This window comes from Uranotaenia lowii, chromosome 1, assembly GCF_029784155.1.
Source record: "Uranotaenia lowii strain MFRU-FL chromosome 1, ASM2978415v1, whole genome shotgun sequence".
Lineage (NCBI taxonomy): Eukaryota > Metazoa > Arthropoda > Insecta > Diptera > Culicidae > Uranotaenia > Uranotaenia lowii.
Window position 1 is genome coordinate 100267470 of NC_073691.1, and position 17624 is coordinate 100285093.

General features: G+C 35.4%; 1 protein-coding gene and 2 long non-coding RNA genes across 7 annotated transcripts in view; 1 reads left to right on the forward strand and 2 right to left on the reverse strand.

The window, feature by feature from the left end:
• Nucleotides 1-17624, forward strand: part of LOC129748042 (uncharacterized) — a 160071-nt gene that overhangs the window by 75524 nt on the left and 66923 nt on the right. The gene's annotated exons all lie outside the window — the stretch shown is intronic.
• On the reverse strand, nucleotides 1343-3131 carry LOC129748172 (uncharacterized). The gene is made up of 5 exons (XR_008737672.1): nucleotides 2898-3131; nucleotides 2763-2838; nucleotides 2590-2679; nucleotides 1645-2529; nucleotides 1343-1578 (listed from the first exon to the last, which is right to left on the reverse strand). It is a non-coding gene; the product is annotated as an uncharacterized LOC129748172 (long non-coding RNA).
• LOC129748202 (uncharacterized) lies at nucleotides 4743-5561 on the reverse strand. The gene is made up of 2 exons (XR_008737681.1): nucleotides 5308-5561; nucleotides 4743-5086 (listed from the first exon to the last, which is right to left on the reverse strand). It is a non-coding gene; the product is annotated as an uncharacterized LOC129748202 (long non-coding RNA).

Consider the following 17624-nt stretch of genomic DNA (forward strand, 5'->3'; position numbering starts at 1 on the left):
ATCATATTCAGATGAAAATTGGTACATGATCGTTTCGAGTGACGTGCAATCGATTTGAGGTATCAAATTCAGTGTAAGGGGCCGGCAAAAGGGGTCGTCCATATTAAATTTTCAGTATCTTAGTGATATTGACGTTTTTATACATCGGATTGGGGTGAAAATTTGCACATAGGAGTTATAAGGGACAAGCAACAGATTTCACTTATCAAAACTAAAATCAGAGGTCGGCCAATGGGGTCGTCCATATTAACTATTCGCTGTTGATGCGATATTGTCGTTATTATACATCGGATTCAGACGAAAATTGGTACACGAGAGTTTTGAGAGATGAGCAATGGATTTCAGGTATTAAATTCAGTGTAAGGGGCCGGCAAAGGAGGTCGTCCATATAATCATAGTCGTTCATTTCAATATTTTTGCAATATCGTCGTTATTTTACATCGGATTGGGATGAAAATTTGCACACGGTAGTTTTCAGGGACGAGCAACCGATTTCAGATGTCAAATGTTTTGCCAGGGGTCGACGAAAGGGGTCGTCCATATAAATTAATTCTTCACTATTTTTAGCAATATTGACGTTATTATACAATGGATTGCTTTGAAAATTTGCACACGGGAGTTTTGAGGGAAGGGCAATCAATTTCAGTCATCAAAGATTGTATAAGAGCCCCCGAAAGGGGTTTAGCTTTTTGGCAATGATTGCGTTATTATGCAATGATCGTATCGAAATTTATACACGTGGTTTTTTGGCCCGGTTAAAGGATTTCTGACTTCAAATTTAGTAGCAGACGACAGACAAAGTGATCGACCAATATTTTTGCAATTATTTCTTAACAATGAATTCAGAAGTGCATCTTTCATACAAACTGTTCATGACATATTCCAAGTTGAAAGCGAAACGGAGTTCGTATGGGATCAGCTAGTAATTAAATAAAAAGCTTTTCATTTGGGCTCGACGAATTAGTGAATCAGGTATATGATTCAGTTACATATTTCAAGAGAATGGAATCTGCATGCAGTAAAGTTGAAAGGCATTTAGCAACTGAAGAATCTAGCATGTGCTCATACCCGTTTAGTTGGGACTCAAACGCACAAAGCGTTTGTTTGAACAAAATAATATATAATATCTCGGTTATTAAATTTTATGCATTGGATCACACGCTAACTTTTAGCTACCCCTTAACGAATACTTTTGACCCGTTATTCAATAAGACTGGGAGAACTCCTTTTTACGTATAAAGTCACTTTACCCTTTAAGGGGTACTCAGCATGATAACGCTTGTAGCGGATGAAAATTACCCCTTATTTGAAACGCTTGCGTTTGGTGGAGGTTTGTGTATTAGCTAAAAGCAATTTCTATTGCAGGGAAAAAATCAAACCAAATGAATATTTTATTTTGTTTATTCAAATGCCGATAATTGAAGACTCTAATTCTAATGAATCTTGACGACAGTCAATTTTTCCTATGAACAATTTGTTGGCACCGGATTGTTTTTTTGTGTTGGGTGGTGTGTATGTTGATGTTTTCCAGGGGCTTTTTAGGCCGATACTGCGGTTCCTCCATCGTGTTTAATGTCCCTAAAATAAGATAAGAGATGATTAAAGACAAAATTTAAAATAAAAAACAAAAATCAATAAACTTACCAAAAACTTCTTTAACCACGTCAATTCTGGTTGAATCCTCTTTATTTTTATTTGAGTTTGACCGGTCCTCCATTACGGCGTGCTGATGTTATGCTTGGAATGAAAATGAAATAAGCAAAATATTCAAAAAATATGAATTTGTTATACAAAAAAATCTAACCACAATCTTTCTGCAAAAACAGTTCGATGGAAAAAGTAACGTATCAAATGACAAGTTCCAAAGTTACCCTTTTTGAAGCGTTCGCTACTAGTTCGGAATAAAGGGTAATATTGATCCGTTATACTGACCCTTTATTTGACAGATAATGGTGGTTCCCAATAACGGGTCAATTTTACGCCTTTTAGGGGTAGCCAAAAGTTAGCGTGCATTACACGCCAAGAAATTATTCGAATGCATAAATTTAAATATCTAAAATAGTTATTTTTTAATATTTCTGGATATTAATGTCAGAGAAATATCGGAGTTATTAAAATATAATAATTTTCATATTTTTTTCATTTCTGAGTGTATACAATAAAAAAATATAAAATTATTATTTTTCATGTATTTTCCCGCTTCACCGTGCCCACTCACTGAGTTATTTCTCGGCGTGTAAAAACTGAAATATTTCTCGTCGAGAAATATCTCGGGTATTAAAAATTTGAGAAATATCTACGACAGTGACATCTGGTAGTGGTAGACGGAACGAAATTTAAATTGGTGGTTGCACTTCAGGATTAATTTAAATTCAAATTGTAAAATATTTGATAATTTTTCATTTTATTTTAAATTTAAAAATATCACAAAAATAAAAATAAAATTTTTCGGCATATTTGCAAAATCGGGGCACAATCGCAATTCTACCTTTTGAATCAAATCTTACATTGAATTCGGTGTTGTCATTCCTGAAATTGAAAAAATTGTTTAGCTTAAACATCGAATTTGTTTATGCTAGTGGTATTTACCGTAGCAAGTTCCACAATAGCAAATAAATAGAAGTCCACAGTTGTTAAAAATGAAAACTGTCCTCGGTAGTCACTTCGATGCTTTTAAATCTGAAAAAGACAAAAAATCATGTTTTTGAAGACTGATATTTTTTAATAATTAATATGGTCGAACTTCGAAGGAAAATTATTACTTTAATGACGGCAGGTGTGGAGTTATGCTGCGCTGGATGATGTCCAACTGGATAATTTCCTCCGGTTTAACGTCACCTTAATAATGGAGTACAAAGTCTCTATAACCATATTATAGGAATAATCAGCAGATTTACCTAGAATACTGACCATGTGACCTTCGCAGTGCATCGACACAGTTGTTCCTATTCGGGTCACGGTCATGTTGCTGATGCGGTCCTCAATTTTCTTCATTTTCAAGCACCAAATAAATCGAATAGGTGGTTGATTGCGGATGTTTTAATTTTACCAATGAAAACAAAATACCATGAAAGAAAAGAAAACCGAAATGACAGGTTGAAATGTTTCGGGTTCTAAATTTAATGCACAGAAGGATATTTCTCAAGAAGAAATATTTCCAATGCATAAAAAATAATATCGCAATACATATTTTTTAGGGACTGTAAAAAATATTCGCTGCATAATTCCAGAATAAATAAAAAGAAATATTTTTTATATTTTATTCATTTCTGAGTGTACCGTTTATCGCGACACGGAAAATAAAAAAAAGGTAAAATTTACCTTTTTGCGAGGTGAATTTTTTCCACCCCTTAAGCCCGGTTTACAGTTCTTGTGAACTCGAACTCGAACGTGAACGTGAACTCACCACAGTGAAAAAATATTCCGCAGTGAAATGTCAAATCGGTCAAATCTTCAAAACTAGTAAGAGGTTTGTTCAACTGCGGGTAGAAATTGGTTTCGATCGGAAAATGACAGATCATTCAAAGTTCTTATCTTTGAATACAATGAATTTAATTTAAATTTTATGAATTTAAAGTACTCCTAAAAAGTATTTATCGATCAAGGAGTAACGAGCTTTAGCGATTCGTTTCTTTTGAAAAACTTATTGAAAGGACGTTATGAATATAACTTCTACAAGATAGCCATTTTTTGTTCTTGATTAAAAATTAGCAAACAAAAATTTCAAAATTACTTTTAGTTAGTGAAACAATTGAAAAGGTTTTTATTTAATTAAAATGCATCAGTACTCTTTTGTTTGTTAATTTTTCTGCTTTTCAGTTCTCCTTAAAACACATTATTGAATGATTTCATAAATTTTCATAATTATTTCCATACCTTTTCTGAAACACACATTTGAACAAAGCGGAATCTATTTTTTTTTATTTCAATGGAATCTGGCCATTCGATGATCTTCATTTACATTTATTCGTTGAGAAGCTCTTCCAATAGGTACATTTATTCGTCGAGAAACTCTTCCAACAGGTGCAATTAAATGATGCCCAAGCGGGTTTTAAAGTTAAAAAAAAATCGTATGCGTTTCATTTCAAACTCGTAGTATTTTAAGCCTTTAATTGCCTTCAAATGTGCTTACAAATTAAAAAAAAACTAATTTTTTATGAAGCAAAAATTTTTCCGTCATCGGTGAAATTTTTTTCAGAATGCACATTGCCATTCGGACGTGAAAATGAACGCGGAATTTATATTCACCACTCTTGTTCGTTTTCCGTTTTCACGTTCGCTCAGTGCGTTTACACTTCGAGCGGAATGTCAGTGAACGCGGAAAAAATATTCCGCAGTGAAAATCGGGGGAATTGAAATAAAATTAAGATTAAAGGGCTTTGAACAAGGAAATCAGTTCAAAAATAATCGTTCAACCATTCCGCATCTATTCCACCTAGTTTCGCAGCCATGAAATGCAGCATAGTCGAGTTTTTGAAGAATATAAGTTTTTTCATTTTCACGTTCGAAAGAACTGTAAATGCACCTTTACGAGGTAAATTTTACCTTTTTGTCATTCACCTAGCAAAAAAGTAAATTTTACCTTGTTTCAATTCACCTAGCATAAAGGTAAATGTTACCTTTTTCGCATTCACCTTGAAAAATTGTAAATAATACCGTTTTCCCATTTACTGATTTAAAAGATAAGTGCTGGTTGGTTTGATTGCAATGGTTTCTTCAATAAGAATTAAAAAAATATAAAATTCTTTCAAAAATGATATTTATTGGAGATAAATAGGGACTGGTAATTCGGCTTCGCGTTCTTCTGAGCCGCCATGGCCGCTGAATCCTCCTGCGTTGCGTACATTCAAGATCTCCTCCGTTCGACTAATCCGATCAGGTTCGGCTTTTCCGGATGTAGGATGACGTGGAATACACCTCAAAGCTCTATGGGCCGATCTGAAACATGTGGGACCAGATTCGGAGTCTACCGAAAAACCGGTACCGCGATTAGGATAATTCCTTTACCTGGACGTACTGCTGTTTGCCTCGCGGCCGAGTACCCGACTGGCTGAGACGCGCGAAAGGCCGATGAACGAGGGAAGGTCTATGGCGAAAACCATTGGGGAGAACGAGAGGGTGAGAGCGAGAAAGATATCATTCGACATAGATTTGACAGATCTAACTATGCTTGCAAACAGTGCTGCCAGTTGCACTGTTGACTTAATCAAACATTTAAACGAAGCTTTCTCTGATATCCCACAAAACAAAAGCAATGTATTATGACGAGAACCAGGAAAATTAAATGATATCTAAGAAAACACTTACCATTCTATTCCGATTTTCACATATTAGGCATAAAGCAAAACTTGTTCCTGAACGACAAAACAGCTTAACCTCAATAAACGTGTTTGGCAAATAGTTATTTTTTCGAGATGAATTGTACCGTTTGGTTTAGCTCAATCCAGGTCAACTTCGCCCCGCTACGAGGTAAGTTTTACCTTATTTGGTTTTACCTTTTTTCTAGGTGAATTATATTTTTTTTATTCAGCTCAATTCAGGTGAACTTCACCTCGCTACTGTAACCGTTTGTTACTTGTACATATTGCTGATCCACTCTTTTTTTCTATTTCTGCGATAGCTGATTTGGGCTCCCGTAGGGTACCACTGTAAAAAAAATTACAGTATTCAAGAAAAAAATGAGCATTGTTCTACATAAGGATTATTTATCGACTGAAATTAAATCGGATGAACAAGCGGAAAACATTTAAAGATGATTTAATAAAAAGTTGTCAAACAAACATGTATACCAAATATTATTATCGGATTATCTATTGTTTATAAAACAAAAAATTGTGTTTGCCTTGAGCTTGGTCAATCAGCGGTCAAAATCACGGAAAAATGAATAATAAAAAAAAACTGTTTGCGATGGGGTCAATCAGCGGACAAATTCACGAAAAAAAAGAAAACGCTGTAGTTGTTTAAATAAGTTTAGAGTTCGACGACACGGTAGCGATCATCATTGAATGTTGGATTTCGTGCTATGTTTTGCAGTCGGAGTTATCCGTATAAAGTTTAACTGAAAAGCGGTTAGCGTGTAGAAAACCGACAGATTTTATACTGATTTGACAGATCGCACAAGTTTCGCAGTTATGAGTGCGCAGTCCAATTTTTTGCGATGCGAATGGTATTATTTCCTATAATAGATCATTATCCGTACACAACTCCTTTTTTTAACTTCTCATATACGATTTGTTACATTTTAACGACAACATAATTGAATTTGACCAGCATATAAAGTATAAAAGACGCATTTATCGCATCAAAAATCTTCGTCATGCCAAATTCGTTAATTCTCAGGCTATGGAAAAATGTGTTTTCAATAGTGTTCAATATTTTTTGTTTTGTCTGGGATTTTAACGCTCGTAATTAATTCAATCTCAATGAATACTAAGAATAATAATATTTCATTCTGATGACTTCCTGTTTTGTCCTCTCTTGCAAAATAATGATTTGAAGATTGATTCAAGAATTTACTTCTTAACTTTTCAATGAAATTAGTGAGTAAGAGTGAATTTTTTAACTGTGTTTACTGCTCCGGCTAGCCTACCGCACGGAAGGCTACCGTCGCTCGATTAGAAATTTTCCCAGTAACCGCAATAAAAATAATGTGTCTTCGACACATTTTCTAAATCGACTACATCCCTGGTAAGGGGTTCTCACTAACTCTCATCGAGAGACGTCAAAACAATCGCCACTCAGGGGTTCGTCCCATTTTACCTCCCATCCCTCTCACTACGCGGCTACTCTCTCCCGAGAGATACCCATGGGCGCGGATGAACAGGCTTTTGTTATTGCGAGGAAGTGAAAAAAATACATTGGATTTCGACACAGAAGGCCGATTTTTAATTATTGACGGAAAATATTTTTAAAAATTTTAACAGTTTTGTCGTTTGTACCGTCGCTAAATGGTGTTATTTTAACGTGTTTAGTATAGAGTGCAAAAAAAGTCAACATTGTGAAGTGAACCAGTGGAAGAAGAACGATGAGCTTCGCAGATGCTGCTCCTGATGGAGCAGCATCTAAAATGACAAGGCCCCCTAACCTTCAAACTGGGAATGAATCAGCATTACGAGATGATTCTATGGAATGTACCGAGTTGCAACAATCAGCAAACAGGAACCAGGACGACAATTATTTGAACACAAATAGGACTACAGAAAGACATGGACAGGAAAGATCAACAAAAACCTTTAAAAACTACGAGTACAAACCAAGTGATGGACGAACATACAGAGTACAAATAGAAAACACAGATATTGAGAAAACGAAGACACTCAATCGCTTGAAAATTGGAGAAATCCTACATCAGAATGGTTTCGATAAATCAATCGAGGACATCCGAAAGACTGGTAGGAATAAGGTGACGGTATACGTAGGAAACTGGAGGGATGCAAACCGTCTAGCTGCATGCAAAAATCTTCAACTGAAGAACTACAAGGCATACATTCCGAAACAATTTGTGACAATGACTGGTGTGATTTCGGGGATTCCCATAGACATGGATGAAGGAATAAAAGATAACATCCAAAGCCACATAGAAATCGAATCAGTGTTCAGGATGAGTCGTTTCAAGGACGGAAAAAAGAGCCAACGCACAAAATGGGGGTGGTATTCAGGAGCAATATTCTTCCCACTTACATAAGTATTTTTTCTGCTATTTTCAGAATACAACCATACATCAGGAAGCCCGTAATCTGCTACAAGTGCATTTTCATATGTGATGAAAGAAATTAGAGAAACATGAACTATCAAAGAACGAAAGAACATAAGCCGTAAATATCATGAAAATTTCGAAAAAGATACAACGGCTCACCGACAGGACTTGAACCTGCAATCTCCGCTTCGGTACAACGGCGCGTTAGCCAATTCCACCACGGTGAACGTGATGGAACCGGCGAACACGAGCAATCGAGCTCTGCCGATCAACCGGCATTGATCGGCAGAGCTCGATTGCTCGTGTTCGCCGGTTCCATCACGTTCACCGTGGTGGAATTGGCTAACGCGCCGTTGTACCGAAGCGGAGATTGCAGGTTCAAGTCCTGTCGGTGAGCCGTTGTATCTTTTTCGAAATTTTCATGATATTTACGGCTTATGTTCTTTCGTTCTTTGATAGTTCATGTTTCTCTAATTTCTTTCATCACATATGAAAATGTGATCATTTTCAGGTACAAAGATGTACCAAGCGATTTCATAACATCAGTATTGATTGCTACAAGTGCCTAAGGTACAACCACCTATCGAAAAACTGCAAAGCAAATGTTGAAAAATGCCCTAGTTGTTCAGAGGAACATCCGGTAGACAAAAATTGCAAGAAAATAAAATGTTTTTACTGTGAGAGCAACGAACACAAAACGACGGATAAATCATGTCCAAGATGGAAGAAAGAAAGCGATATCCAAGCAACCATGGCAAAGAAAAGCATGACGTATCAAGAAGCAAGACAATCGTATCAACTACCAACAGAAAACCAGTTCGATGTTTTAAGAAACGCTGAGGAGTATCCAACACCGGCAGAATCGTATGCCAACATTACAACAAGGACAACAAAATCTTATCAACAAGTACCTAAAACACGGAACAATACACCGATAAACAGCAGACAAAATAAAGGAAAAGAAGGAGCAGATTTTACAACAGGAGCATCGAGTCTGACGCAGAAGGAGTTTGTAAAGAAACGCAAAATGGAAGAAGAAAAGGAAGAAAATATAGGAAACGGTTTGAGCAATGAGTACAGAACAGGAGAAATGGAAAAACTGAAGAAACATTTAGAAGAGACAATCAAGAAGCAAACACAAACACAATGGAATAGAGTTATGGAAGAAATTAGTACAAAATTAGTAGAAATTTTAAAACCTCACGGTACACCAGGAGAGGAACTATCCGCTCAAATCATGGGTGAGTTGAGAAAAGCAGGTGAGTGGACTGGAAACACTTTTATATAGAAAACATGTTCAACATATTACAAGCAAATATTCAGAGTTTAAAAACAAACAAAAATGAACTTACACATGAAATTTTTTCTGGAAAATATGACGCAGCACTATTATCGGAGATTTGGGTAAAACCAGATCAAATTTTAACTGAACGGTGGAATATCCAAGGATATCACCGTGTACTAGCACCGAGATCCGATGGTTTTGGAGGAGTAGGCATTTATTTGCGTTCGGATTTATCTTTCAAAAAAATCACACTCAATTCAACCATGAATTTTGAAACTCTGGGGATAAAAATACATCCAATCGACCTGGTTCTTGTAACAATTTACATAAATCCAAGAATCACTATACAAGAACTTGAAACATGTATACCAATACTATTAAACGAAATATCTAATTACCCAAAAGTGCTTATAGGAGGAGATTTTAATAGTCATAATGAGTTGTGGGGATGCTCAGAAACAAACAACAAAGGTAATTTGGTTTATGATCTAATTACAAATTCCAATTTACTGTTTATGAACACTGGAGACTTAACATATATGCCGTCTAACGTTAATCAAAGACCTAGTGCTATTGATCTGTCAATGTGCACTTCAAATTTATTTGATAATGCTAAATGGGAAGTACTGGGAAAGAGTTTCGGTGGAAGTGGACACCTTATGTTAAAAATACAACTACAACTAAGCTACAAACCAAAAAAAAAGTTCTATTTTGACCGTATAAAAATTGCTGAAGAAATTTCTCAAATAAAACATTGGGAAATTGAAGAATTTCAGGATTTTGTCACATTATCCAATGAAATTCGTAAAAAGCATAGAAAGCTCAGCGTACATACCCCGAAGTATTATTGGAACGATGAACTCTCCTTACTGTATGAGGCTAAACAGGAAGCGCTGAGGAATTACAATAGAACTAGTAGCACAGGAAATCTGATAGAATGGAAAAAAGCAACAGCAAAATTTAAAAAAATGAAAATAAAACACATTAAAGATAAAATGTTAGAACTGTCTAGTTCAATCGATCCACGGAACATTAAGGAAAATTGGAACTTAGTAAAACGGTTAAGACTTTCTCCTATTGAAAATCCCAGAAATAACCCCATTCTCCATGAGAAAGACACGGCAGAAAAATTTCTTGTTAAAAACTTTGGATTACCAGAATTTAAACAACCATTACCACCTGAATTAAACACAAGAACAAACATAATAGATCTTGAATCTTGGAATGATTTTACAAAAAACAAGCCTTCTCGTTCATCTCCGGGAACAGACAATATTAACTATTATACATTGAAAAACCTGGATTTGGTTACTGTTACTAAATTATTAGAAATATTGAATCAAATGTGGCGAAAGGCAACATTAGATGAACAATTAAAGGAGATTAAAATTATACCCATTTTAAAACCAAACAAACCCCCAGAAGATATAGGATCCAGTAGACCTATAGCTCTACTTCCCACCATTGTAAAAACACTGAATGCATCAGTATTGAAAGATATCCAACTCACTTGCTCAAACAACAACATACTACCTGACCAATCATTCGGATTCCGGAAAGGAATGTCAACTGAACATTGTGTGACTTTTGCGACAAATTACATAATGACTGCCAAAAGGGAAGGTTTTGCAACCATAGGAGTTTTCTTCGATTTCTCCAATGCATTCAACTGTGTAAACATCGACAAACTTAAGATTATTATGCTTGATTATGGATTCAAACGAGATACCGTCACATGGATTTACAACTTTCTGGCAAACAGAAAAATGATAATCCATACTGACCAAGGAACTGTAGAACACATCACAAGTTGTGGAGTACCTCAGGGAGATGTATTATCGCCTGTACTCTTCAACATTTACACTGCTGCACTTCATAACACAAACACTGAAACAGACGATATCACTCTTCAATTTGCAGATGATTTTCTGAAAATTGTTAGAGCAAAAAGTCTTGAAAAAGCAATTCGAAAAATGCAAACAGAAATTAACAATTTTTCGACGAAAGCTGCAGAACTAGGGTTAACACTCAATAGCTCCAAAACAAAATCAATGATTTTCAAAACCACGAGCAAAACACTCCCTCTTTCTTTAAATGGAGAAACGCTAGAAACAGTGACCAGCTACAAATATTTGGGTATAACCCTAGATCAAACTCTTCGATATGGAATCCATATCAGAACATTAAAACAGACTTTCATCCAAAGACAAAACATGTTGAAAATGATAGGAGGAATCAAACATGGAGGAACACCTAAGGTGATGATGATGTATCACAAAGCCCTTTACGGAAACTTCTTAAATTATGGATCTATTTTATACGGAAACACATCGAAACGATACAGTGATATGCTTGAGACGATTAATAGACAAGGTTTACGCATAGCAACAGGATGTACGAGGACAACACCGATAAACACGTTAGCAGCATTGAGTGGAGAAGGACCTCTTTTGTTCAAACGTGAACTCTTTGCAAAAAAAAGAATTGCTCAACATATTTATAAAAATGATTTAATTGCTCAACAGTTACATTCAATAAATATACACTCTCTAAAGAAAGAATCACAGTACACATACATAGAAAAAGTATACATTAAAAACTTCGACGATTTTCAAAAACTATACCTACAGATACGGCCTTGTAGCAGAATGAAAATTACGGTTGAAGATCATATAATAGGATCTTCTATGAAGAAAAATATAACATCCCCGACAATAATGAAATCACTTGCTCAAGAAATGATACGAACCAAATATCCTCTACACGATAAATGGTATACAGACGCGTCAAAAATGGGATCGAAATGCGGACTTGGGATCTTTGATGATTCATCAAATCAAAGAATCAGTCTAGCGCTGGCGCAGGAAGTGAGCATTACATCAGCAGAACTCCTAGCAATAAGGGTAGCACTTGAACAAATACCCAATCAAAATTCCCTGGGAGCAGTCATCTTTACTGACTCACAAGCGGCTTGTAAAATCCTGAAAAGAGATACAAAAAACCAAATATTTGATAAAGTTACTTATGATATATGTAACCTAGCAACAGAGAAACGCACAACAATTCAATGGATACCTTCACATGTTGGAATTATTGGGAATGAGAATGCTGACCAACTAGCCAAACATGGCCTGGATTGTCCGGCTATCTTAGAAAACAAATTTCGGCTAGACGACGCTATCAGGCGCTTCAAAAATTATTACATGACGTCTACTAACGAGTGGTACAGAGACACAGCAGAAAATAAACAGAAGGGTTTGAAATTCTACCAATTTCAAAACCACTTTAATCTAAAGCCATGGTATTACAATTCTGAATTGAGCAACACACAAATCCGCACGACAAATAGGCTACTAAGTGGACATGACTATTCGCCATACTACCTTGGCCTAATGCGTATCCGTGACACGAAACAATGCGAAATATGCTCAGAAAATTTCACGACAGAACATGCCCTATTTAATTGCATACAATATAACCACATACGAAACCACTATGATTGGGAAACATATTCCAATCTTTTCGAGTTGATAAAAGATTTTAACGAAGACAAAATTAAAGAAGCTCTCAGCTTTTTGGAAAAAGCACGATTCATTATTTGAAAAAATGTCCAATATCGACACACCGTGTCTTCGAAATATGTAACTAGAAAAAGAAGAAAAGTGGTTATATAGAGTATGAAACTCTCGGCCAAAAACACCAAAGTCATACATACATACATACATTGCGAGGAAGTGTTATCACCCAATCAACGTCGCACACGTCAGTTCCGTTTGATGACGTGCTTATATATTGGTGTGACGGTCGGATGAACTTTATGTAATTCGAGGTGATGAAGATTCGGCCTAGCAAGTGCAGAGTCTTTCTGTCCGTGAACGCCTTAGGGCAAAGAAGTGCGCGTCGTGTTCTTAACGTAAAAAGTACGGATTTTCTTTTTTTTCACCGTTCGCATCACTCCAGAAAGCACAATCAGTTTTGATGGCTAACATTGCGAGCTCGTTAGCAGAATTGACTCTAGCACAAAACGCTAAGTCGAAACCCAAGAGAAAAGTACACAGCAAGAAAAAGAATAATGCTGAAACGGAACCGGAAAATACTGAAAATGAATGTTTAGGGGATCGGGAAACTGAAATTGAAAGCTCGGAAGAGGAAGGAGCGATTGGTTTTAGTATTAGGAGCGAAAAATCACCAGCTCCACCGCGAATTCTTAAATCCGTTAGCAATAAACCGCGAATCCAAAAAACCGTTAGAAACGTGTCGCGAAACCGGATATCGGATTCCGAGGAAAACGAACAATTTGTAAACCGATTATCACTTCGAACGAAAACCTTCCCTTCTCGATAGTTCCGATTTTCACAATACGGATTCAGAATCGGATTCTGACGCTAGACCTATCCAATCTCGACGCCGCGAAGAGAGATCGCCGCAGCAGTTTTACCGTTCGCGTAGAGGCCGGCCAGTTTCCGATTGGAATCTCTGGTACGACGGCAAGGATAACGGCCAAGGCTTGATGGGTTTCTTGCGTGAAGTTGAGTTTACCGCGGATTCCGAAAACGTTTCTCGACAAGAGCTTTTCCGATCAGCTATTAACCTTCCTAGGCCGTTCGCAAAATTTTGAACAAATTATTTTTCGCTGGTTTTGACTAGTAAATTGATTTCGTTCCACTGGTCACATATCTTGACCGATATTTATGAATTTAGATTCATTGTTTAGGTAATTTATTCAAGATTTTAAATACATAAAATTTAAATTGATTTGACTTAGCAGATGACCTATAGAACGCTTTGAACAGAAAAAAGACATCATTTTAAAATTCTTATATCTGCAGTATAGGTTGGTGTGAAAATTTTTTTTTATATGTTTTGAAATTGTGAAAAATAAATCTTTTTAAACATATATAAAAATTTTAGGGTCCCATGGGAGTTTTGGTCGCGATCTTGGAATTACCGGAAGAAAAATTCTCACTTTTCAAAAAAGGTAAAATTTTTTCTTAGCAGCGCAGTATCTCATTCATAATTGGACCGATTTTCAAAATTTAAATTTTAGTTTTATTTTGATAATATGATAATCATTTTCACTGAATACACCTAGTATCTCAAATATTACTGTTATTCGTAATACGACAATGAAAACAAGAAAAAAATCGTGATTTTCGAACCCGTATGTTATGATGCGCACATTTCTCATTTTGTTATCGTCATTTCTTAAAATTTTTCACCAAACCTGCCCATTTTTTGTATACCCAATGATAGATTTTAATCTCTACAATCGATTGATATGCTGTTTATGTGGTTTTTCAAAAATTTGTAGCAACGTTTTCCGAATTTACTAAAAGATATCGGAAATCGTCCAGATTTTCAATAGTTTTGTAGCAAGCAAGCACAACCCCCCGGGAGAGCGTAAATCGAACAAAATCCATGGCTCTCCCAGTCGTGCTCTCGAAATCTGCCGTCCTATGGCAGACTGAAGGAATCGCCCGCATGGTTACGTAGGGTGGTTTGTGCTGATACGTATGAATATTTTTACGTACCTAATTCATAGCTAAGTCATTGTCTTCATCATTTTGATTGTTTTTCAGCTTTACAAAGTTACAGAGACCTAGTTCAGAAATGTTTTGGAATTCTCATTTGACAAAATAATTTCGGTGGCATCTTCTTTGATTTTTATTTGTAACATAAAATTTACATACATACATAAGACTTTTATACAAGTGTCAATGATTTCGATGTTAATTTTTGAATTATTTCAAAACAATACGTATTAAAATAAGATTTGCTGTTTATATTTCAGATTACAAATCTGAACTTCAAATCAGAATGAAGAATAAAATTTTAGAATAAATAATTCAATATTCATGATTCATTTTTCTATGTTCACAATTTATTTTTTCTGAATTCAAAACTCTTAAATCGAAATTATTCACAATACTAAGCTTCCAATGGTGAATTTTGAATAAAAAGTCCACAATTTTCAATTCTTTTTTAAACCCTTATTTAAAAAATAAAACAAACTCACGATTGAAAACTCGTACTACAAAATTGTAAGTTTCATATTTATGATACTAAAATCGAAACTATCAAATTTAAATTTGAATTCTGATTTTTGTTGGGTTATGAATTTGAAATTAAGAATAAGCAATTCTTTTGTCTTAGTTTTCAATTACTTATTTATTCATTATAAATTCCAATTCTGAACTTTTAGAAAAATGTTAATTTGAATTGCAAAATTCATATTTGGAAATTCAAAAATTAAAATAATAAAATCCGACTCACAATTCGAAGCACAGCATTATGAATCCATAAAACTATTTCTGAAGTTTTAATCACAAATTATTTATAATTTATTTGGAGTTTTTTTTAATCCTGATAATAAGTTAAAATTATGAATCTTTTTGAAGAAAACATGAGTAAAATCATAAAAATCACACTTATGTAAATGAAGAATGTCTATTTAAAAAAATATCACTGAAACAAAAGATGTCAATGACAATTTTCTGGAACATAATGTCTTAACCTTTTTAAACACGACTTTTTTTAAATTGATATGCCAATCACTAATTCATTCAAAGCTTCTTTTAATTCTCATAACACCACGAAGAGTTCAAATTATGATTTAAATTACTTTTATGCACATTTTGTCTTATATTTCACATGTAAATTAGAACTCGATATTTATAGTATTATAAACTTAAAGATTTAAATCGTTGTAATATTGGTTGTGATTGTTTTTCATATGACAATATCCACGCGCTTCCGGAATAATTTAAATTAAGTGTCGTTTTGAAACCACACTATGCATTAAAGATAAAATAAATTCTGAACTAGGTCTCTGTAACTTTGAAAAGCTGAAAAACAATCAAAATGATTTAGACAATGACTTAGCTATGAATTAGGTACGTAAAAATATTCATACGTATCAGCACAAACCACCCTAAGTAACCTTGCTGGCGATTCCTTCAGTCTGCCATAGAACGGCAGATTTCGAGAGCACGACTGGGAGAGCCATGGATTTTGTTCGATTTACGCTCTCCCGGGGGGTTGTGCTTGCTTGCTACAAAACTATTGAAAATCTGGACGAATTCCGATATCTTTTAGTAAATTCGGAAAACGTTGCTACAAATTTTTGAAAAACCACATAAACAGCATATCAATCGATTGTAGAGATTAAAATCTATCATTGGGTATATAAAAAATGGGCAGGTTCGATGAAAAGTTTTAAGAAATTACGATAACAAAATGAGAAATGTGCGCATCATAACAGACGGGTTCGAAAATCACGATTTTTTTCTTGTTTTCATTGTCGTATTACGAACAACAGTAATATTTGAGATACTAAGTGTATTCAGTGAAAATGATTATGTTATCCAAACACGGAGAAAAAAGTATAGTATTTTTAACAATAATCCACTTACATTTAATCATATTTCTGATTGATTCTCGGCTAACTATAAATATCAAACTTTCAACTATATATACACAGTAAACGAAAATTACCGAGTTCGGTAATTTATTTTACAGAAACAGTTCTGTAATTCGAGAAAAATCGGTAATTGATCAATCTGACGTCTTGTTTTCACCGAGTCCGGTAAATTAGTTCTTGACTTACCGAAGTTCGTTTATTTTCATGTAAACAAATCCCTTCACCGTAAATTTTCGGTAAAAAAATACCGAAATCGGTAAAAAAACTGTAAAGTGTCGCTGTCAATTTTTGCTGTTTCACCCGTTTCACCATTTCGAGTGTCCTATCTCACTCTAGCAATTGTCTCGCGTTTCGACGTGCGGTGAAAGTATAAAATGGCGTTTTATCTGAACATCCACATCGGTCGAAATTTTGAATTTTTCCTGCGTCACAATCCACACAGTGAGACGGAGAAACCAGCGGCCAAACATCCACAACGCTGGTAGCTGGGAAACAATCGAAAAGATCCATTTGCAATAATGGTAAGAATAGTTTGACATTATCTCGGAATTTGTCCCCAATGGCAAATTGACCATTTAGCTGTTTTGATTTTTTTCTCGAAGGATATTCATCTTCCTGTTATGGTTGTTTTGCTGACGTTTTATAAACATCAATTTATTGTTTTAGGGCATATAGTCTAAGTTACTGGCCCTTAATCCAGAACTGCCGCGGCGATCATCGATGCTGCAAGCAGTTCAAGTAGAAGGAAGAAGAAGAATTTATTGTTTTCAGGTGTTTCGTTAATAGAGATGATGAGAAAATTAAGTATAGGAAAAGTAAACCTAGAAACAAACAGCAAAGATTCCGGCGGAAATTATCCAGCTCTAGTGTACTTTACGGTTCTGTAGGTGACTCGTATGAAAAATGGAATGACGGCTGAGAGATGGTGCTGTTCATCGGCAGTCGGCAGTCATTGGAATCCCAGCAGCAGCAGAACGAAAACACGGAAACTGGCAAAGGAGAAGGCTGCGAGAGGATTGGCTCGCGCGGCCGTGTGTGGCGACTACGACCACTGCCAGGTAAAGCGGAAACATGTGGAAATGGAACTCCAAATCCTGCGGGAGGATCTGATTAATTCCGAGGACGCCAAACACAACGCCGAAAAGCATAATCAGAACTTGAGCAGGAGGTGAGTTTTTAAGAACAATATTATTCACTTTAGAACTTTTTGGCCTTGCAAGAGA